This window comes from Vulpes vulpes, chromosome 7, assembly GCF_048418805.1.
Source record: "Vulpes vulpes isolate BD-2025 chromosome 7, VulVul3, whole genome shotgun sequence".
Lineage (NCBI taxonomy): Eukaryota > Metazoa > Chordata > Mammalia > Carnivora > Canidae > Vulpes > Vulpes vulpes.
The window spans coordinates 118,543,442-118,568,017 of record NC_132786.1 but is presented as its reverse complement, the minus strand read 5'-3'; the positions used below and the strand labels follow the sequence as shown (position 1 = coordinate 118,568,017).

General features: G+C 34.2%; 1 protein-coding gene across 36 annotated transcripts in view; it reads right to left on the bottom strand.

Moving 5' to 3' along the window:
• The window catches only part of FOXP2 (forkhead box P2), a 553,446-nt gene that overhangs the window by 365,883 nt on the left and 162,987 nt on the right, over window positions 1-24,576 (bottom strand). For all 36 annotated transcript variants that reach the window (XM_072764793.1, XM_072764790.1, XM_072764800.1 and 33 more), the window contains one exon: window positions 20,876-20,966. The gene's annotated coding sequence lies outside the window, so the exon portion shown is untranslated. The remainder of the gene's footprint in view (window positions 1-20,875; window positions 20,967-24,576) is intronic.

Sequence of the window (24,576 nt, the reverse complement as noted above, 5' to 3'; positions counted from 1 at the left end):
TTAAAATGTAAAATTATGAATAACTGGATTAAAATATCTTATGTTTTCCTCATTCCAGAAGCATCAGTTTATTTATGCTCTTAATATTATAATCTTACATACTTTAAAATTAGCTTATTTTGTAAATTATTGATCATAGTGGTTCGCAAAGTTTCTAACTGATCAACAACATGAACAGTAAATAAACTAATTTGTCCAAAAATTTGAGATTAAAAGTATATTTTCAAAGAGATAAAGATACTAGTTTCAGATTTCTAAGGCATACTATATATAGGAAAGGTTGACCACATTAAGGAAACATGAGTAAAAATCAATTTTTGAGAAAGATTAACTATAAAACAAAGGTAGAAAATGATCTACAAAGAATGGCGATAAGGACTGGATACCAGAGGGCATGAAAGATGAATGCTTCCATGAAAATTATTCTTGACTTCAGTGCTTTGGTCAAACAAGCCCTCTACTAAAATCCCTCAATGACTTTTAGATTCACTTTGTGATATCTGAGATTTCCTTTAAAATATCAGAAAACTCTTTAATAAATATCTCCTATTTTCCAACCATATCTTCAAATCCTCTCAAATGTAGATATTATTACCTTCAGTCATGTTTTCTTATGTGTGTATAACATTCTTCACAATCATGTACAGTTTAAATTCCAAACCATTCAGCTTTTATCCTTTAAATATCAAATTTCACATTTATGAAAATTACTTAACAGTAAGTGATATGGATTTTATTTCAACTATACATAATTATATTAGTTGTCTATTGCTGCGTAACAAATTGCCAGAAACTTAGCAGTTTAAGGCAACATGTATTTATTATTCTAGAACCTCTCTGGGTCAGATGTCTGGGCATAGCTGTGCTAGGTCATCTGCCCAGGCTCTCAAAAGGCTGTAATCAAGGGGTTGGCTGGGCTGGGTTCTTCCTGGAATTCCAGATCCTGTTTCAAGCTCACGTGACTGTAGCCAGAATTCAGTTCCTTATAGTTGTAAAACTGAGGGCTCTATTTTCTTGTTGGCTATAGGCTGGGGGCTGCTCTAGCTCCTGAGAGGCTGCTTGTGAAACACAGCAATCAGGTACTCCCAAAATGCATTCTCTTACTTCTTCACACACAGTAGGATAATCTCTGACTCCAGTTAGTTAAGATGGAATTTCAGGTAACATAACTTATTCACAGGAATGGCTATCCCACCACCTAGGCAATATCCAGCTGGCTAGAAGCGAGCCATTGGTTCTGCCCTCACTCAAGGAGAGGGGATGATACAAAGGGATGATTCACTATGGAGTCACCTTTGGGTATGTCTATAGCGATAATTTCTGGATTAAATAACTCCTACATTAAAGTTATAAACTCTGGAATCAGACTGCCTTGGTTTAAATTCTGGCTCCATCCTTACAAATTACTAAGTATGTCTCTGTTTCTCCAACTTAAAATGGGATAATACTACCTCATTGTAAAGTAGTTGTGAGGACTAAGTTAATTTCTAAAACTCCTTAGAGAAGTATCTGGCAAGTAGGAAGTTCCATGGAATTTTGCACTAAGTAAGTTAATATTTGAACATCTATATACATTTCTAAAACCCAACAAAATTTCATGCGTTGTAACTGTAAAGATGTATATTGTCATTTCTCTGGATGATTCATATTTGCATATGTGCAAATGCGTGTCTGCCAACCCATGTAAGAACATGGGGAATTCCTAAAGAGCATTCAGTTAGTTAACAAAGATCAAAATATGGAATTCTATGCAAGAGGGCAGTCGATAAATATTGCTAAGTAATCATGATGGTAATTGAAATCTACAGTTAAACCTCAATAAAAGTAAGTTACGAGTTGACTTCTGCTAATCACCAGCCTCGGGGACTTAATTCTGCTTTCTATTATGCCAATCACAAATGCTCAATTTCTCAAATATTATTATTTAGTGATGAGTGATATCTCTACTCTTTTAATTACATTCAATGAGCTGAGTAAAAAATTGGGTAGCAGACCACAGAGAGTTTATACAAATGCCAAGTACTGGAGATTGGAGGAAATATCTATTCTTTGGGATGCTGATCAGACCTTGAGACACAATGGAGTCATCTAGGAAGGTAAGTTTGAACAAACATTATTAGAGGACTTCTCCAAGTTATCCTGACAAAAGCAAAAGACTTTATGTAATTACAAAATATGATACTTAAAAGAGATCATAGAGGTGTAGTGCAAAATGCCTTTTTAAAAATTATTTTTCACCAACAAATAGTGGATCTGAACTTCAGACAGAAAAACAGACTTGTCTTACTGCTTTGTAAAGGAGAGTTTTAGAAATTTATGAAAGAATTTCTGGATGTAACACTTTTAGACATTGTTACCAAATGTGGGTAGGGATTATGCCTGCTAGTCACCCTACAATAAAAAAGAAAACTACTGCATCTTGAAAGACTTTTTCTAAACATTCATGAAAAATAAACTTGTGACTAAACCTAACCTTATTTTACATATAAAACCTAAAGTATTTTTCATGTTTTTAATATATAAAAAAATTATCAGGAGTTCAATAATACGTATATCAAAATAATACTTATTTTCTTCAGAATTGTCTCATTTTCACCATTTTGAGAAATAGCACTAATGATGGCTCATGTATCCTTTTATTTTTAGCTATCAATTGGTTATTCTACAAGTAGGGTAACTGCATGACTACTTCATAAAATCTTCTAATTTAGTCATACTTGATCATTTACATTTTATATTATGCTGAATTTTGAAATTATATGAATCAAAACATATCTAAGAATTTCATTTCATATTAGCAAAGACAGAATTATAAAGTATTTGTTATAAATAGTGAACTTATGACTTATGGTATTATGCAGCACTTGGCCTACTCAGTCCCTTCTTAGGATGAATTTTACATTAGTTTATACAGAAAAAGGAATCCTTTTCAGGTTTTATAAATGACAGTTCTAAAAAATAAGTCACTTAGGAGCTAGTATTTAAGTGTTTTAAAAATTGTATAGTATTGAGAAAAAATCCTCTATGGATGAAAATTCCAATTTCTAAAGACTTTTTAGCCGCTTGATCTACAACATCATTTCCTCTAAAGGTGTTAAAATCCTGAGCAAAGAAAGATACAGTAAATCTTTATTCCTAGGAATGCTTGAGCAAATGGAGCACCTTATTAACCATATATAGCAGTAAATTACACACTAATTAGATAATTGCCACTGACTGACAATTTAATAATTATTTTCTATTTTATTTTAATATTTTTTACTCTAAGAAAAAAACACATGTTCAATGAATGAAGTTTAAGTCATACAGAAAATTATAAATAATAACATGAAAACATACAACTATTCTTCAGAAATAACCACTGATAACATTTTGGTATATATATCTATACATATAATACAGATATTATAATATCTATAATTAATAACATATATTTATTATATTACATAAGATACATATATAATATGTACTCACCAAATATATATATATATATATGATAGAATATATACATGTTTCTAGTAATTTTCCTATGATACATATATAATATATACTCATCAAATATATATATATATATAATAGAATATATACATGCTTCTAGTAATTTTCCTATGAATGATTAAGGAATTTAATCAAAACATGTTACTTTCTTTAATTGAGGTAAAACTGACATCTGATATTAGTTTTAGGTATGCAAGGTAGTAATTCAATATTTGTATACACTGCAAAACGATCACTATAGTAAGTCTAGTTACCATTGTCACCAAAGTTAATACTTTATTTATTTATTTATTTATTTATTTATTTATTTATTTATGAGAGAGAAAGTACAAGCAGGAGGAGTAGAGGGGAAGAGAGAGGGAGGGGAGAGAATCTCATGCGGACTCTCCACTAAACATGGAGCCCACATGGGGCTCCATCTCATGACCATGAAATCATGACCTGAGCCTGATGCTTAACTGACTGAGTCATCCAGGCATCCCTAAAGTTAATATACTTTTATTGACTGTAACCCCCTTGCTGTACATTATATCCTCATGACCTATTTATTTTACAAATGGAAAGCTGTACTTTTTTTTTTTGAGTTTTTATTTATTTACTCATGAGAGACACAGAGAGCGAGGCAGAGACACAGGCAAAGGGAGAGGCAGGATCCCTGTGGGGAACCTGATGTGGGACTCAAATCCAGGACTCTGAGATCACACTCCCAGCCAAAGACAGATGCTCAACCGCTGAGTCACCCAGGTGACCCTGGGTCCCTATACTTCTTGAACCCCTTTACATATTTGTCCCCTGCCAAACTCTCTCCATCCTGCTAACTACCAATGTGTTCTCTGCATCTACAAATTTGAGTTTCTTTGTTTTGTTTATTTTGTTTTGTTTTTGTGATTGCACATCTAAGTGAAATCATGTGATACACATCTTTCTCTAAACTATTTCACTTCGCATAATAGCCTCAAGATCTATCCATGTTGTTGCAAACAGCAATAAATTACACTTTTTAATAGATGAATAGTATTCCAATGTGTGTGTGCATGTATGTATAGTCATAACTTGTTTCATCGTGCTTTGCTTTACTGCACTTTCACAGATACAGCATTTTTTTTTAAATTGAAGGTTTGTGTCAACCCTAAACCAAGGAAGTCCATCAGTACCACTTTTTCCAACAGCATGTGTTCACTTCATGTCTGTTACATTTTGGTAATTCTCTCCAATATTTCAAACTTTTTCATTATTATTTCATGTGTTATCATGATCTGTGATCAGTGACTACAACTCGCTGAAAGCTCAGATGATGGCCAGCATCCTTTAGCGAGAAAATATTTTTCAATTATGTTACATATATTTTTAAGATATAATGTTATTACACACTTAATACACTACAATGTAGTGTAAACATAACTTTCATATGCACTGGGAAACCAAAAAAATCATTTGAACCCTTTTATTGTGATCTTTGCCTTATTCCAGTGGTCTGGAACTAGACTCTTGATATCTCTGAGGTATGTCTTTACCGTATCTTTCTTACCCATTCATCCATCAATAGACATTGTAAATAATGCTGCAATGAACACAGGGGTGCATATATCTTTTTTTGGAACTAGTGTTTTCATATTCTTCATGTAGATACCCAGTAGTGGAATTGCTAGATCATCTGCGTACTCCTATTTTTATTTTTTTGAGGAACCTTCATACTTACACTTCCATAGGGACTGCACTAATTTACACTCCTACCAACAGTGTAGAAAGGTTTCCTTTCTTCCACAACCTCACCAATATTTATCTCCCATCTTTTTGATAATAGCTATTTTGGCAGCTTTAAGGTGATATCTTATTGTGGTTTCAGATTACATTTGCATTTCCCTATTGATTGGTGATATTAAACATCTTTCTATGTGACTACTGACCATCTGTATGTCTTCTATGGAAAACTATTCTGATCCTCTGCCCATTTTTCACTTGGATTATTTGGGAGTTTTTTGTTATTGAGTTGTGTAAGTACTTTATGTATTTTGGATATTAACCCTTACTGGATATATGATTTGCAAATACCTCTCCCTTTTCCCTAGGTTGCCTTTTCGTTTTGTTGATGGTTTCCCTCATTGTGGAAAAGCTTTTTAGTTTGATGTGGTCTCATTTGTTTACTTTTGCTTTTTTTCTCTTGCCTATTGAGTCAAATTCAAAAAAATTTCACTAAGACTGATGTCAAGGAGCTTATTGCTTATGTCTTCTTCTAGAAGTCTTGTGGTTTTAGGTCTTACACTCAAGTCTTTATTCCATTTTGAATTAAATGGTAAATGTAAGATATTGGTCCAGTTTCATTCTTTTGCATCACTTTCCAGTTTTCTCAACATCTTTTATTGAAGATATTATCCTTTCCTCATTGCTTAATCTTGCCTCTTTTGTCAAAAATTAACTTGTGTAATTACATGGGTTTATTTCTGGGCCCTCAATTCTTTTCCATTGATCTATGTGTCTGTTTTTGTGCTAATACCACAAAAGAGGTTTTGAATTGGGGAGCATATACCACCAGCTTTGTTCTTCTTTCCCAACATTGCTTCAGGTATTTGAGATCTTTTGTAGTTTCATATAAATTTTTAGAATTATTTGTTCTAGTTCTCTGAAAAGTGCCATTGGGATTTTGATAGAGATTGCACTGAAACTGTAGATTTCTTTGCGTACCATGGACATTTTAGCAACTATTAATTCTTCCAAATTATGAGCATGGAATACAGTTCCTTTTATTTATATCTTCTTTAATTTTTTAATTAATGTCATACTTACCAGTGTATAGATTTTTTCACTTCCTTGGTTAAATTATTTCCTAAGTATTTTTTTCTTTTTGATGTGATTGTAAATGGTACTGTTTTCTTGATTCCTCTGACACTTCATTATTAATGCATAGAAAAACCCAGAATTTTGTGTACTAATTTTGCATACTGCAGCTTTACCAAATTCATTTATTAGTTCTAACAGTTTTCTGGTGGAATCTTTTTGTTTGCTTCAAGTTTTTATTTAAATTCCAGTTAGTTAAAATATAATGTAATATTGGTTTCAGGAATAGAATTTAGTCATTCATCATTTATATATAGCACCTGGTGCTCATCACAAGTACCCTCTTTAATTCTCAACACTCTTTAATCCATCCTCTGCCCACCTCCTCTCCAACAACCTTTAGTTTGTTCTTTTGTATTTCAGAGTCTGTTTTCTGGTTTGCTTCTCTCTGCTTTTTCCCTGTATGTTCATCTGTTTTGTTTCTTAAATACCACATGAGTGAAATCATATGGTATTTGTCTTTTCTGCTTAGTGTAATACACTATAGCTTCATCCACGTCATTGCAAATGGCAAAATTTCATTCTTTTTGATAGCTGAATAATATTCCATTGTGTGTGTATGTAAATTCCACTTGATCATGGCATATGATATTTTTAATATTCATTGAATTCAGTCTGCTAATATTTTTGTAGTTATTTTGCACCTATATTCATCAAGGATATTGGCCTATCATTTTCACTGTATAGTATGCTTGTTTGGTTTTGGTATCAGTGTAATGCTGGTTTCTTAAAATTAGTTTGGAAGCATTCTCCCCTCTTTATATTTCTGGGAGAGTTGAGAAGGATAGAGAAATCTTTAACTCCTTGGTATAATTCACCAATGAAGCCATCCTCTCCTGGATTTTTGTTTGTTATGAAGCTTTTGATTACTGATACCATTTCCTTGCTAGTCTATTCAGTTTTCTATTTCTCCATGATTCAGTCATCGAAGAGGGTAAGTTTCTAGGAATTTATTCATTTCTTCTGTGCTGTCCAATTTGTTGATGTACAATTATTTTAGTAGTCTCTCATGATCCCTGATCATTCTGTGCTACTCATTCTACCTTTTACTCCTTTGTTCCTGGTTTTATTTCCTTGAGCCCTCTCTCTTACTGGTGATTCTAGCTAAAAGTTCATTAATTTTATCTTTTCAAAGAACCAGCTCTTAGTTTCTTTGATCTTTTATATTATCTTTTTCAATTACTTCTACTCTGGTCTTTATTTTCTTTTTCTTCCAGTGAGATTTTCACTTTCATTACGTTCTACTGGTATTACTCAGTGCCATTTCTTTTCCACTTAAAAGCCCCTTCAACATTCCTGTGAAGCCTACTTAGTAGTGATGAACTCCTTTAGCTCTTTCTTTCTGAGAAACTCTTTATTTCTCCTTCAAATTTGAATGATGGTCTTGTCAAGTTAGGGGGTCTTTGATTGGAATTATTTTTTTCCTTTCAGTACTTAGAATATGTCCCACCAAACCCTCCTGGGCTTCAAGTTTCTAAGACATCTGCTGATAACCCTATGGGGATTCCTTTGTATACGACAATTTGTTTTTCTCTTGCTGCTTTTAAGATTCTTTATCATTAAATTTGACAGTTTAATTATCACGTGACTTGGTGTGGATCTCTGAGTTCTTATTTAGAACTCTCTGGGCTTCCTGAACCTGGATGTTTGCTTCCTCCTTAGGGAAGTTTTCAGCCATTATTTCTTCAAGTAAGTGCTCTGCCTGTCTTTCTCTCTCTCTTCTCTTTCTGGGACCCCTATAAAGTGGATGTTATTCTTCTTGGTGCTATCCTACAGGTCTTTTAAGTTGTCTTCATTTTTTTATTTTTTACGTTTTTTTTTTTTATTTTTGCTTCTCTGGCTGGATAAGATCCATTGTTTTGTCTTCAAGCTTGCTAATCCATTCTTCTATTTCACCAAGTCTGCGATTGAACCCCTCTAATGTATTTTTCACTTCAGTTATTGTATTTTTCAGCTTTGTGACTTTCTATTTGGTATTTTCTTATACTTCGTGTCTCACTGTTGAACTTCTCACTGTTTTTATCCATTCTTCTCTTGAGTCCAGTTCAGTGATCATCTTTATCACCATAAGTTTGAATTCTTTATCAGGTAGATTACTTACCCCCATACCACTAAGGTCTTTTTCTGAGGTTTCATCTCATTCTTTCATTTGTAACATATTTTTTTGTGTCTTCACTTTGCCTGACTCTCTTTCTTTCTATGTATTAGGTGAAGAAGCTACTTCTGTTAGTTTTAAAGGAGTGAACTTGTGTTGGTGATAAATCTTTTGTTCAACCTCGCCCTACTTTTGGTTGTCTCTTGAAACTTTGTGATTATCTAAAACACGTGATTTATTCCAATATGTTACCATTGTTGAGGGTTGTGCCAAGACCTGTCAATATTCCAAAGGGAGGAATCCTACTTAGCATCTAGCTTGGGGCTGACTGGAAGCTAGTCCTTCAGGCAGCATCTTCTAAAGTATGGAAATTATATATAGTCCTGTGGGGCCACAATCTTAACCCCTTCTGGCCTCTCTATCAGGATATATAGAGGTATCACCTAGGTGATAGTTGCAAAAATCAGAGTTCCAGATGAGCATATAAGCTTTCTGAGAACTCTTGTTGAGTTGTAGCAAGACCAAAGAGGTGCAAAAGGATGGTGTCTCCCTGCTTATGTTTCCTGGGTGTGTCTTCTTAGACACTAGATGTGTGGGAAACCTGAAGCCTGTTCCTTAGGTTGAAGCTCTAGGCTAAGTAAATAGGCTTTTTTTCACAAGAAGACTGGGGTTATGTTTCAGTGTGCTGTCTGTTCAGTGCTCTAGGTTTGTAGCCTACCAAGAAATGTCTTTCCAATTATTACCTTTCCATGGATCTTGGGAATGCAGCCTCTTTGGACACCAGGGACAAATGATCAAGAGGCATCTATCTCCTGTGTGGACTATATACACCAGCTGGCTTTAACTAAGCAGCTAGAGAGGGCAGGCATCAGGGCACCCTCCCCAGCTTCATAAAGACAGCAGGAAAACATCTTGACTACATTCATCCATGGTTTCAGGAATATAGCAAGAAAGTATCTTGTCTGTGCCTAGCCTTAATCTAGGAGCAGAAGAATGCCATGACTGCTAGCACTTCCCAGCCCCAGCCAGGGAGTAGGAGAGTGCTATATCTGTCCACACTCTCTGGCTTCAGTACAGTAGAAGGATGGTGTTACATTCAAGCTCACTCATCTAAGTTAGCAAGGTTGGTGGGGAATGTTAACACTGACGTCCACCAGTGACTTCATCTCTGAAGAGAGTTTCAACTCTCTCCCTCCAGCAGATACTTTTAAGAATTTTATTTTTAGGGATGCCTGGGTGGCTCAGTGGTTGAGCATCTGCCTTTGGCTCAGGGAGAAATCCTGGAGTCCTGGATCAAGTCGCGCATCGGGCTCCCTGAATGGAGCCTGCTTCTCTCTCTGCCTATGTTTCTGCTTCTCTCCATGTATCTCTCATGAATAAATAAATAAATAATCTCAAAAAAAAAAGAATTTCATTTTTAGGTAATCTCTACCAATATGAAGCTCTAACTCACAACTGTGAGATCAAGAGTTGTGTGAACTACTGATTGTGCCAGCCAGGCATCCCAGATGCTTTTAGATAAGCAAACAAATCTCTTTCAGATATAATCTAGCACTTTTCAAACTGCCTTTTTTTTTAAATGGGTCTTAGGGCAAGTGAGACTACATACAAGCCCTTTAATTAAAATGGGAATCTCAGTTTCCTACAGCACTTTGGGTCCCTTGGGCATCAGCCATTTTGGTTAGTAAACCTGATATTTTGAGGGTTCATCTCTCCTGTGCAGATCCCAGGGTTTGGTAACTCCTCTGGGGAGTGGACCAGGATGGTGAGACCCATCCCATTTATGTGTCACTGTACCAGGGGAGGTGGGGGTAAGATTGTGTATCTACTTCTCCTATCTGTCTCAATTTTTAGCCTTTGCTGTGAAGAATTAATCATCTAGTTTTCAGATCCTTTTCAGAGATAAATAATCCTTGTGTAGCTATAGATTTGGAGTGTCCATGGGAGGAGGGGAGTTCAGGATCTTCCCATGCCATCATCTTGCAGAAGTCCTCCTATGACAATATTTCTGAAATAGTGTTGTATAACCTACATTACTGACTTACCTAAATATTCTTTGTTTTCCCACTGTTTGGATAGGATATAATTTATCCAACTAGTTTTCTTTGCCATGTTAGTTAGGTTGATTCCTTATCTGTGATACAAGGGAACATAAGAATCCATATATCTAATTATCTGATTTGTAATAGACAATAAGAAGTTGAGCTGAAGGAGCAGCTATCTTCAAATGATTTTTTAAAAATGGTAGCTTAAATTTCTTTACCATTCCCTTCAAAATTCCACCAAGACTGAAGTTTCATCTGTGTGTGCATATGTACAGAAGGGACAGGGTGGGGGTGGGGTTGTAGGGATAGGTACTGGAAAAAATGGAATAAGCCTTCCTGTAAGAAAACTTCTCAAAAATTTCTAGGAATATCTCTGTGCATTTAATAGTGTAAATGGCTATTGTGTAATCCTTTGATTTTCTTAGATTGTTTTCAGAAAACAAAAGATACAGAAACCACTTTTCTATTCTTTTAATAACCTTTCTGAACTGTTGAACAGTAAACTCCGATCTCTGCTTTCCCTCTTGAGCTCTTCAGTTCACTTTACTAAGCTAATCCTATATCATGTAAATAGAGATACCTTTTAAGTGAAAGTCTGGCTAGAGTATAGCTCCTCAAATAATGATTAAAATGGGTATATTAGAATATTTATAGCTTTAAGTAATAAAAAAATCAAATAAAAAAGGATTAAACAAAAAAGAAAGTTACTATCTCACTTGATCAAGAGGTAAGGAGAGCTCCAGATATAATAATAATAATAAATGAATATCAAATGCATTTATTAATGAAGTTATTTAACATTGTTTAATTTATTATTTTACTAATTGAATATATATAAACAACTTCTGACAAGGGAACAGAATAATCATAATTGGCCTAAACTAATTAGTATCTACCTGTTAGAGCTGGGAATAGGGTCAGTTTCCCATGAACTGTATGCTATGTGGAATAATAAACCATACCTCAGTAACATGAGGGTTCTGTAGCAGAGAAGAAAAGATGTTGGAGCAACGACCAATAGTGTCTGCTTCAAGCAGAGTGATCATACATTCTCACCCAAGACAATCCCAATGCATACCTGTTATCTAGGGTAAAGAATAATAGCATCCTTTTTATTCTCAAAGTGTTCTGGATGATGTATAAAATGGTCATCTGGCTATAAGGTGTGTATTTTTCAAGGTTTTGGACTTAAATTTTAATTAAGCTCTAATTTAATTAAATATCTTTGTTATAATCATGTAAGAACATTGCTAAATCTGCAGTGAAAATAGAAATAAGGTTTCAGAATGCATGGTCAGCTTAATAAAATTTCAAAGTAATTATGAAGCAATCCCTTTCAACTGACTAAAACACTAATTAAAATCATTCTCACCAACTCCATAAATAGGTTTTATGGATTCTTACTAATATTTTCATAGCTCAGTCCATGTTTTGAAAGAAGAAAGGTGATTTATTTTAAAATATATTCAAAAATTCAGAAATTAACTCATTTAGACTATGCTAGCTTCTGAACATTGAATATACACAGTGATAAACCTCTTTATGTTTAAAAATAGTACGTTTGGGGCCATAAGTAGAATCACAAGAGAAGAGGGACTGTTCAACAGTCCCGGTAGTAGGGCAGTGGAGGTTTTGGACCTAGTATGCCTTAGTTTAAACATTAGCTGTACCATATATGAACCACATGACACTGAGCAAATTGTTGAACTTTTCTGGGCCCTACTCCTTCAACTATACATTGAGGATAATAATGGTCTCTACGTCGGAAGTAGCTAATTCATGGGTTGCATTAAATGAAAAGAGTACTTGGTACTAAATAAATGGCAGGTGGTAGCAGCAGTAGAAGTAGTAGTAGTAGTAATGTCATCATGATCAACAACATCATCATCATCACACAGAACCCAGGGAGCTGTCTGAGGAACCAGACATTACTGCCAAAAGCACACACATTTTCCCAAAACTCACAATGCAAAGAGACAAAGTATTTTGAAAAGTAGAATAAAGTGTAAAGGCAAAGCCAGAACAAAGGGTGACCAGAGAGAAAACAGAGTATAAAGAAATCAAGGATGAGATCAGGAATTGCCTCATTAAGTGAACATCCCCTACTGTAAGTTCCTCTTATTTGCAGTTTGGCATATTACTGAATATCTAGAGTATATTGTTAAAGGTGCTAAGGCTTCTCAGGGTCTCAGAAAAATGTTCTCCTCGTGTCAGGAAAACTTTTAACACACAATTCCCTGAAGGCAGGTCCACATTGAAAACCAAAATTTCAAAGGAGATAAATGGTTGGAGACCAGAGTAAATGAGATGTAGTTCTGAATAGAGGAGTGGACTTTAACATTTCTGAATAACCAGAGAGAAATATGTACAGAGTATCACAAGGAAGATAAATATAAAATAAAGGAAGGACACTTGGACACTAAGAATATAAAGTTACTTAATATTGAATAAGTATATACCTCCAGCCTTACCATATAAATAAAAACTGAAATGTGAGCAGAACTTCTCTTTCAGTTCACTCACAAGAAAAAATGAGGTGTATTTATTGTTGTTCAGCCTTTCGTGCTGTCAGACACACCCTGAACCCTGAGACTGAGTCCTATGGAGGAAAAAGGGTCACATTTATGGTTAAGAACTAGCAGTTCTTAATAGATAACATTATAAGGGTAAAAAAGACTGGCAAATACTTCAGATGGTTCACTGCTTATATGAGAATAAAATGCATGCTTTGCATCTAATTGATGACAGAGTTAGTTGAAATCATTATAACATAAATAGTTCATAGTTGTGAGAACTGATAGGCTATTGGGTACCTAGAGACAAGAAAAAACGTATTTAATGGATGTAACTAAAAACTAAGCATGAATCATGTTCTAGGAAACAAATGAATAAAATCTATCAGCAGAATTTTAAAAATGAACTATACATTTAAGAGGGATATGAACTAAAACTATTTTGAATTTGGAAAAAAACAAGAGAAATTACAGACAAAAGTATTTATGTGACAGGGTCTTTATCAGGTTGAAGAGAAATGCTATATATTTAATTAGCAAACTTAGAAACTTCTCCAACAAAATCTTTTTTATTGATCTTCCTTCTATAAATATTTACTTTTAATCTGACCCAGGCAATCAAATAAGAGATCTTCATTTCTCTGCATCAGACTTTTCACGTATCTTCAGGCAAGTGCTCAGATCCTTGTAATGTACAAATTATATATGCCAATATATAATATATGGTACCATATACTATTGTCATTATAATGTCACAGAATTTAAGATGCTAAGGTCACTTTAACTTCTCTTTTCTCCCTCCAATTATTCCTGATAATAATATATAAGAAACATATATTTTAAAATTCTTTACACAAATCTAATAGTTGTAGTTAAAAAACACAAAACCCCAAAAAACTTTATAGGACTGTTTCCAAAAATGGTTGCTCTCATATGAACACATACTCCTAATTAATGAATAAAACACTCAAGATTACTAGCATCTTTTAGTAGGCTAAGGTTTACTGTTATTTTCCAACCTTAAGATTCTGGAGTGCACTTTGGCAAATCCATTCATTTGTGTTGTTTATTAAATTCTCTGAGGCTACTGATCCATGTGCTTAAGCAGAAAATGGCAAAGAAAAAAATCATCACAATATTGTAGTCTCAGAAGTTTTTAACCACGTTACTTTCTTACAGAGGACCCACTGTATAAGACCAAAAATAATATAGCAATTGAGAATTATGGTTAACATTTAATTGCAGGGAAAAAATGAATATGTAGGCCCAAAAGAACAAGGATATTTATCCCCTGATATAGTGCATATAAAAAGTATTCACATCTGTTTCACTGCTTTGCCTTCTTCATGGGCTTAAACCTGCCAAATTATTCCATTTGATTTCAGAGAATTCTCATATGGCAATCTATTTTATTTACTTTATCTTCAATAAAATGGTTCAGTGAGCATTAGCAACTCCGAGACACAAGTTTCAATCAGTCTTGAGGCAAAGGCGTCAATCTATATTAGACCTACTGTGCTGTGAGTTGCAGCTAGAAAGTTGGATCAGGGAAAGCAACAGCGAACATGTGAGCCAGACCTAATAAAGCCTCGGTGAAGAGAGAGAAAGCTCTCCCCAGGCTCTCACATGCATCACTTATACAATGCCAGGTGCTGGGTTCAACACACGAAAAGCTCCTTAATAAGGCTGACAGCTAAAAGAAGGCTTCAGACTCCAACTTTATTTTACATGACACCTACAGTAATAGTCCTCTGTTCTTCAGCAGACAATAGTAAGAACCGGAATTGCCAACAGTTAAAAATGAGTTTTTTTTTTTAATTCACTCCTCAGATATTATATAGTGGGGGGTGGGGAGGTGGGGATGTGGGAACTAAAAAAATTCAAGCTGCCTCGCATTTCTCCTACAACATTTTCATCCAATTACCAATGTAACAGTAGTTTCGGTGGACCTTTCCTTACAAATTTGTATGACATTTTAAATATAGCTGCTGAATTAGATTTTAACCACAAAACAATCAGTAAGTTTGAGCAACAACTCATTTTGGAAAATGATATCATTAAAGACTAATTCCAAGAAATGTGGGGCAGTCCTGATAGAGGCTGTGAAAATGTCTCCCAAAGCACAAACTTTGTAATAAGTGATGCTGGTTCATATTTGATATGGGCTGTAAAAAGCAGATTATTGTAATGATATTCTTCCCATCAAATAAGACCATTAAAAATGTACTTAATGTTCAGTTGAATTGGAAAGCAGGCCAGTTAAAGTCCATATTTTGCTATTGTGTATCCCGGTATCAGAAATTTTACTAGTGGGTTACTCCAAGCCACAAACTTAAAATTATAAATGTAAAGTCTTTTTTTAAATATGGAAATAAGTTTTCACCTTTTAAAAATATAATGCTGTATTTCTTCCCAGGTTCTATGATCACAGCGTAATCAGTAAGAGTGATATTTGGAATGACAGTTTAATATGAATTTATATAAAAATGTTGCTCTATTAGTTGCAGATAGATACTTCTCAACCCACCTTTCTGGTGAACACAACATTTCAAGTATAACACCTCAAATATGTGTTCATATACCCAGATGCTTCCATACAATTCTGTCCTTTATAACGCTCTAAGAACATTAAAGAAGAACAACAGAAAACTAGTATGACATGTTAGTAGAATAGATTCTGCAAGCCCAGATTCTGTAACAGTGTTTTTTAACTATTCTAAATAGCAGTCTACAAAAGAACCAGTACCAGCACTCAGATCTACCCAATCCCAAGAAAGCAAGATTCTCCAACACTGGTGTGACCAATAGGCAAGAGATAAAAGGGGGCCTCCGCATATTAGAAAATCAGTATTATAGGTAAAATCTAAACATTTCCCATTTTCTTCTCACTTGGCTCACTGTAATCCTTGTATTCATTCACAAAGCCAAGGGCAGTAATGAAATCTGTGGAAATAATTTTAGGGCTAAAATATTATGTAATGTATAATTATCTATTGTTTTATAACAAATTATCCCCAAACTTAGAAGCTTAGGATTAAAAAAAAAAAAAACATTATCTCACATAGTTTCTGATCATCAGGAATCCAGGAGTTTTTCAGCTGGGTGGTTTACGCTCATGGTTCTTCAGACAGTTCCTCCCTGTCTGTGGGCCAGAGGGTTTAGCTCCTCATCACATACGCCTCTTCATGGCAGCCTGTCTTCCCCAGAGCACATCATGAGACAGAGAAGGAAAGAGAGAGTGAAGGAAGGAGAGAGAGAAGGAAAGGGGAGAAAAAGAGAGAGATAGAAAGAGAAAAGCGATGGAGAAAGAACACCCCAAACAGATATCTTAATGTCTTGTATAACCTAATCTGAAAAGCAGTATACCATTGCTTGTGCCCTGTTCTATCAGCCACATGGACTAACTCTGATAGATACAGGAGGGAAAAATGCAGTGATGAGAAAACCAGGAAACAGGATCATTAAAGACCATCTTCAAAGCTGCCTACCACAGCCCATCTCCTGGACCCCAGTCATTCATTTTCTCCTCTGTGCAATCAACTCCAAATGCATATGTTGCAATAGATTCTTATGGTCAATTTAAAGGTTGTTTGGGATATACTTCAGATTACTGAGTCAATGTGAAAGTGAAAGGATATTTTATGAAGAACATCCTTCAAATATAATTTTCAGGGGATCCCTGGGTGGCGCAGCGGTTTAGCGCCTGCCTTTGGCCCAGGGCGCGATCCTGGGGACCCAGGATCGAGTCCCACATCGGGCTCCCGGTGCATGGAGCCTGCTTCTCCTTCTGCCTGTGTCTCTGCCTCTCTCTCTCTGTGACTATCATAAATAAATAAAAAAAATTTAAAAAAAATTCAAATATAATTTTCAAACTGAAAGGCTATCAAACTGACCACTGTTCTAAATTAAGAAGGTATTATATATATTTAGTGAATACTTCTTAAGATACTCTTAGATATGCAAGGCTACAGGTAACACAGATATGATATTACACAGGGAAAATCCTGGGCTGGCTGAAAAGGAGGAAAGGAATAGGAAAAGTACAATGGAGGAGGAGGTAGAGATGTAAATGCATTTGAAAGAGATGGAGAAAGGGAAAAATAAGATGTGAATTGACAAAAATGTGGGCAAGTGTAAGGCAAGCAGCTCAAGGTATATGTGTCAGAGTAATGGGGAGAAAAGGTTAGTATTTGGGTTTTGTCAGAATCTGGAGAGTATTAAATACCAGGGTAGGCTGCATTTAGCCTTGGGTTAGCCAGCATGAAATAATGGATAAATCTTAGACAGGGAGGAATGACCTGTTAGGAGTAACACTGTAAGCATAACTGAGAATAAAAGTTTACAATTAGTGACAATATTCCTTTTTAAAAATAGTACAGTAGAATATGGTCAAGGTTATGAGATGTCACTTCAATGATTATGTTAAAACACACACACTCTATATTTACATGCATACATATATGCACATATGGCTTTATCTTGTTATCACACAGTAGAGACTCTCCTACTGGCTTTCAAGAAGCAAGCTACTATAATGTGGACCACATATGGAGAGGGTCACATGCACGGGACCTGTGGATGGCCTCTAGGAGTTGAGGACCTCAGTCCTACAACCCCGATGCCAAAAACCACTGAGTTTGAAAATGAACCCTGAACTCCATTTACACATGCAGCCTGGCCAGTATTTTGATTGCAGCCTTACAAGACCTTAAGCTAAACTGTGCCTCGACTCCTAAGCCATGGAAACTGTGATTTAACAAAAGTATGTGTTTTAAGCTTTGAAATATGTAATATGTTGTATAACAACAAAAAACTAATACACATACTGACCAAAGCACAGAGAGCACATTTACAGAATTAACTCACTTTTTACCATTTCTTGGGCCAAAGTTAGAATGCTATACAGCCTATTTGCTAAATAGCCTGAAACTACAACTTGTGAAACAAATACAGTAAGAAATAAAACAACTTAATTTTTTTAATGCTTGCTATGCCATTTATATGAACTTACATATGTAGTCCTCAAATCTATTCTGTGAAGTAGGTACTATTATCTCTACTTTCTAGATTCAGAAATTAAGGGTTAGAGAGTTTAAATGGTTTGTCCAAGGTATCATACACAGTAAGTTTGCCCTGGGCCCATAATTCAAATCAAGGTAATCTCATTTCCAAGCTCCCTTTCTCAACAGCTACACTCTATAGCCTGTGTATCTATAGTTTCGTTCACTCTACTTTTGCTAAGGAACGTCAGCATGCCATGAATAGGAATCAGACCCAGACCCTCCTCAGCCAAATCAGCTTCCTATATAGTCCATTTACTTTCCAATAGGTTGAAAATTTGAACAAATATGTTGGTCATGTATGATGCTTAATTTTTAACAGGTATTTTTGAAGCTTATAACAAACAGTTTCTTTAAGTATGAGAATAAAGTTTATTTCTAGTACACTGAAATAACAAACTTATATTTTAATTGGATTTAATATTTATGATGGAAACTCTGCAAATAACTGTGACTATGATGAAGTAAAACACACACATATACATCTACACTCACCCAACTACCCAATGACCCATATACACGAGCAGTCTCAGTTGTAAGTTGTATGAAACAATATTTTAGCTGCCATTTTAGAAGTATAGGCTGGGGGAAGTTAGTCAACCTCTCTGAGAGGTAAAATGGAGATAGTGCTAAACAAATTGCTTAACAGTACGAAGATTCAACCAAGTATTCGCTTAGGGATTTTGGGAGGCGAGGGAACACAGAAGTGGCGATTGAAGAAAAAAAAATGAGTATTTCTTGAAAATAGTTATGTATTAAGTGCTAAATTTTTGCAATAATCAAACAGTTATATCTGCCCCTGGTTTTACAGATGGAAAACTGATGTTCAACAATTTAAGGAAATTAGAAAAGGTTGATTAAAAATGCTAGCATATAGCTGCAGGGATGCAAAGCCATATCTACCTAACTCCTAAACCCTTGCCTCTACATCATTCCACTCTTCTCTTGTCGTAATACCTCCATCTCTAGAATCCATAACTTTATATATTCCAAAAAAACCCCACTTTTTGGAATTTTTTTCATTAAGATGAGCCATTGCCATTTTGCATATGCATTATTTCCACCAATATGTGGTTGGTCTTCATTTAAAAATATAAAAACTACTATAAGCATATGACTAGAAAAAGTCTAATTAGCAAGTTCCAAAAGCAGTTTTGAGAACTAACTTCAAACACAATTATGTTTCCTTTCTGGGAAAAAGACTCTATTTTCTAAAAATCACTTCTTTCATGGTTCCATGATGTTCATTGTCAGGTAGCTCCCACTTATAAATTTTAAATCCCCTATTATTAAAACAAATGTCCTATTACCCAAAAAAATGAGGATTTACATATTAAAAGGTCTTACAAAGACAGAATATATCAACATAGCTATTGTCTATATAGTAAGCATAAGTTACATAACCCAGAAAAAAAACAAGATTGGGCCTTAGTAGATATTCTAGTAATACCTAATTGTTTATTATTAGCATAAAATCACAACAAGCTATATTACTTTTTCCAAATCATTTAAATTCTTTGTGTTATGGTTTCTCCACTTAGTGAACAAAGGATAATAAGGTCATCTTTTAGTAATAAGCAATGCAAGAGTAAAACTAATGAGTTTAGTGAGAGAGTAAAATGAAGTTAAAAGTTGCCAAAATGCTTCAAAAAACTTAAATCCTAAATAAATGTGGAATGATTTTGTTTCTATATCTGGCAAAATAATAAAGCTGGCACTAAACAAGAAGGCCATAGGCAAAATAGTAGGTATAATGCCTGAGAAACATTTGATTATATAATTCAAGCACACTGAAAAAACATGTCTTAAGGAAGATATGGAATTGCCATCTGAAGCAAGTTTTAGAAATGGGTACAGCAATAGAGGCAGAATAACAAGGATCCTGAGGCCTGTCCTACACTTTTGGTAAACCCCCTTGAAAAAGAATTCAGAAGAAACCAGACACCATGGTTCCCTTTTCTTTGGGGTTAAGTCTATGATAAGAACTGATATAAACTCCTCACCTAAAATTTCCTTATTTTTCTTTTTATAATAACATTGTTTACAGATATGGCCACCTATAACATACTGCTTGATTGATACCATAGTTCAGCAGTGACACTGAAAAAATAATCTTACAGAAACATATACTGAATAAAGTGGGAAATAAATCTACTTCTTTTGGAAAAGCATCTTATGCTGTATCTGTGGCCCTTGTTTTATATCAAATAATGGACTTAAAGTTCTTTAAATTGACTCTGTAAATATCAAGGAAAAGTCCCATTTGACTTAAAGAATTACAACATTTCAAAAAATGCTTTCTAAATAGCTGACTTGTCGACTCTCAAAGAGTTTATAAGAAAAATTCATTTCCAAAAAAAAAATCATTACTAGCATGTTATTCTCTTCATTTTTTGGCAATTCTAGATCCTCCAAAAACCTCAATATCAACTCAATCTTAATAAAAAAAAATACTGAAAACATCAGTATAAAAACAGACCACATGATAACCAAAAATAATCCATATGCTTTTCTTGCCTAATCATTTCCTTTCAATATTTCAAAACCAAATTCATCTTCTACATAAATTTGTAATAATTTTCAAAATAAAAAGTAAAACCAAGTTTAATAGGAAGGGAAAGCACAGTAAGATTGAAATGGAAAAGGAGAGAAGAGACGGTGGTACATATTCCTGTAGTCTCACTTGACAAGTGTCTGGGGTTCACTGATAACTTTTTTTAATATTTGGACAAAGATACGCAATCAAAAAATTAAAGAATAAAATAAACACTAGTAAAACAGACATAAGCACAATGGACCAAAGAGAATTATTACCAGAAGGCCACTTACGTATTTCGTCCAGATCTTCTACAAGACTTTCGAGTCAACCTTGATGTGGAGTCCAAGGTAAACTCAATCCCAGCATCACATTAGAATAGCCCTGTTAATAGAAACAAATAACTGTAACTGCTTTAAAAATTAATTTTAAATTTATGTCACAATTAGTCCAATAACTTCCAAGAACATAAAACACACCCCATCACAAGTACAGATAATTGTTAATGCATTCATTCCTTTGGAACTCTTCAAATATGCATGAAAATGCTTCCCATTTTAATTTAGAGAAGTTTAAAATCCATTGTTTGGTACAAGGCAAGGACCCTAGAGACAGGATGAGATGCATTTCCAAGAGATGCAGATTTTATTTCCCACTGTTACATTGATTTGGCAGATTTAAACTTTTGGTGATTAAATCTTCTAATTTATAGAATACAATTATTTATGTCTCAAGATTCCCAACTGAAAACATGACTGATTTCAATTGCCTCTTCAGCACATACTTAATGAGCTTTGTAGGCCTTTCCACAATTAACAAATCGGTAGTAAGCATTTTCTCCTTAAAATCGCAATGTAAGGGTTATTACCTTTATATTTATTTGAATGAGTAGTTCCTAGATCCATTTCCTACTTAACCACTCTCTTTTCCAGTCTCTTCCTTCTTTAATCTGAAAGATTTAGCTCATATCTTTCTTAGGCTAAAATAAGTGTTCTTAAGGACCAACAAAGTTACAGAACTTAATAGTATATAGGTAATAAATGGGTTTTGATTTTCACACCAACTTGATTGACTGTTAGTGAGCACATGGAAAGCTGTATGGAGATTAAATATGAGTCTAGCAGAAAGGAGTCCTATGTTCAATTAGCAATGTCTTCCATAGACACTGAAAAGATGGATGACATCATATACTATCTTCGTTAAGCATTTATACATTCACTAATTTTATTTAAATTATTCCCAAACACTTTTGGCTAAAAATCCTTTCTTCCAATGGAATAATAGTGAAGGGTCAACTAATTACACAGATAAAAGTGAAGTGTTCTGGTTGAATTGGAATCCCCAAAATACTCAGTACCACTACAGTTCTTTTCCCAGGTACCTTGTGGGTATTCCACAAAGTCCTAGGTATTCTGCAAAGCATAGCTTTAAACCATTATTTTAGTTATCAAAGTAACTCAAAATTACAAAAATTAAGGTAATCCAAATGTCTATTCTTCACAGTCATTCTCAATTGTTTGTTATTCATTTTTCTCTTAATGATGATATTTTGCACATAAGCAGGCTCCCCTCTTGACTTTCCTATGTTAATCTTTCTTCCATAATATATTTTTGCCTTCTATATGCCACCAAAAGAAACATTTCTTATTAATATGCTGCAATCTAAATTATTTCCTAATTCCATATTAGCTTATTTTGTCCTTTCCATTTTCATAGATACCAATTTTTCCTAAATCAATCTCTAAATTCTAGATTTTTAAATCTTTTTTTTTCATGATTTTATTTATTTATTCATGAGAGACACAGAGAGAGAGAAAGAGAGAGGCAGAGACACAGGCAGAGGGAGAAGCAGGCTCCTCCCTGCTTGGAGGGAGCCCTATGCAGGACTCGATCCGGGTCTCCAGGATCACACCCCGGGCCAAAAGCGGCACTAAACCGCTGAGCCACCCGGGCTGCCCTAAATTCTAGATTTTTAAAGAAAATCTACAAACCCATTTTAAAAGTATATGCTATAGCTCAAAGTAAACATCAGAACTAGAGGACAAAGAGAAGGAATCCATTCTACCAAATATTAGGTTTTACTACCAAAGACAGGTGCAGACAGAAAAACGGAGCTTGGAAATAAACCCACGTATCAATGGGAGCTTTATATATATAATAAGGGTAATATCACAAAGTAAAAGAAAAGGTTGGTGCTGACTCATTTTATGGAGAAAGAAAAACAGTCTCAGAATACGGCAAGAAATAAACTTAGCTCCTTATTTTATCTCATAGACAAACTTGGATTTCAATGAGATTAAAGAGTTTTGAATGTGAAAGCCAACCTTTCAAAGCTAATAAAAAATTTAGGTGACTATTTTTGTTTTGTTTTGTTTTGTTTTTTAAATTAATTTTTATTGGTGTTCAATTTACCAACATACAGAAAAACACCCAGTGCTCATCCCATCAAGTGTCCACCTCAGTGCCCGTAGGTGACTATTTTTGATACCTAGAATTAAAAAAACAATTCTGAAACAAGATCTAAGTTAGTAAGGCATAAAATTGATAAATTTGGCCAAACCAAATGAGAACCTTTCAATGAAGGATCCCATAGATAAATTTTATAAACTGAGAGAAGTCCTAAAACCAATAAGGGATTAATATTAAAATGTATACTCAGAAAAAAAACTAATAGAAAAATGAGCAAAACTCTGAACAGGCAGTTTCTCAGAGAGGGAAGCCAGAACAACTATCAAGTATAGTTTTGAGCACTGGGTATTTTTATAAGACCAATGAATCACTGACCTCTACCTCTGGAACCAATAATACATTACATGTTAATAAATTGAATTTAAATAAAATAAAATAATTTTTTTAAAAAAAGTTCTAGTAAAAAAATGCTCAAAATCACTAGTTATCAGGAAGATGCAAACTTAAAAAACAATGAGATACCACTTCATGCCATCAGAAGAACATACTTTTGAATGCTGAATTCTATATCATATTGGCAAGAATACAGAAAGATGAGCATTCTCTTATTTACTGGTAATGGTAATGGATGTATAAATAATACAGTGATTCTTAAAAGTAATTTGGGAGACCTAAAATGCTTATCTGTTCTTTATAGATTCAAAATACCCTATGTAGATATCAACTGAAGAATATGTTGGCTTAACTTAGAATATATTAGCTCACTTTTTTATTTGCATGCTTTTCTTTTCCACTAGTTTCTCCATTTTCATTATTCATTTTAGATAAATTCATTATTCATTATATTAATTTGAGAAATTGATAAATCAAGAAATAGCAATAAACATATCATTTATAATTATGGATATATACAAAAACTATAGACATAAATACCAGTAACCTGTGACTTCCACACAGTTGGACTGGGTAGTAAGAAGACACAAGGCAGACAAATGCTATTTTTCATTATAATAAGCTTTTTGTTACATTTGATTTTTTAATTGTGTACATGTATTTCTTTGATAAAAGTCAAAATTAAATACAAAAGGTAAAGAAGCTAATTTTATTTATTTATTTATTTTAAAAGATTTTTATTTATTCATTCATAGAGACAGAGAGAGAGGCAGAGACACAGGCAGAGGGAGAAGCAGGCATCATACAGAGAGCCTGAGGTGGGACTTGATCCAGGGTCTCCAGGATCACGCCCTGGGCTGCAGGCGGCGCTAAACCGCTTCACCACCAGGGCTGCCCAGAAGCTAATTTTAAAAAGAACTTATCATCCCAATAATACACAGTTGTAATTTTACAATAAAACTATTTTTAGATAATCCTTATTTATCATTATTATTTAATATTATTTAAATAAGCATATGTTATTTTAGTAAGTTAAAACTCAAGAAAATATGTCATACATTACTCATCACAGGTCTTATAATGATCACTTAATTTAAAAAACACCGGCAACCACTTAAGCCAGTAAAGGAAAAGGCAAAACCAGAACTGAAGAGGCTAATTAGAACTCTTGCATACACACATGCACATAGAT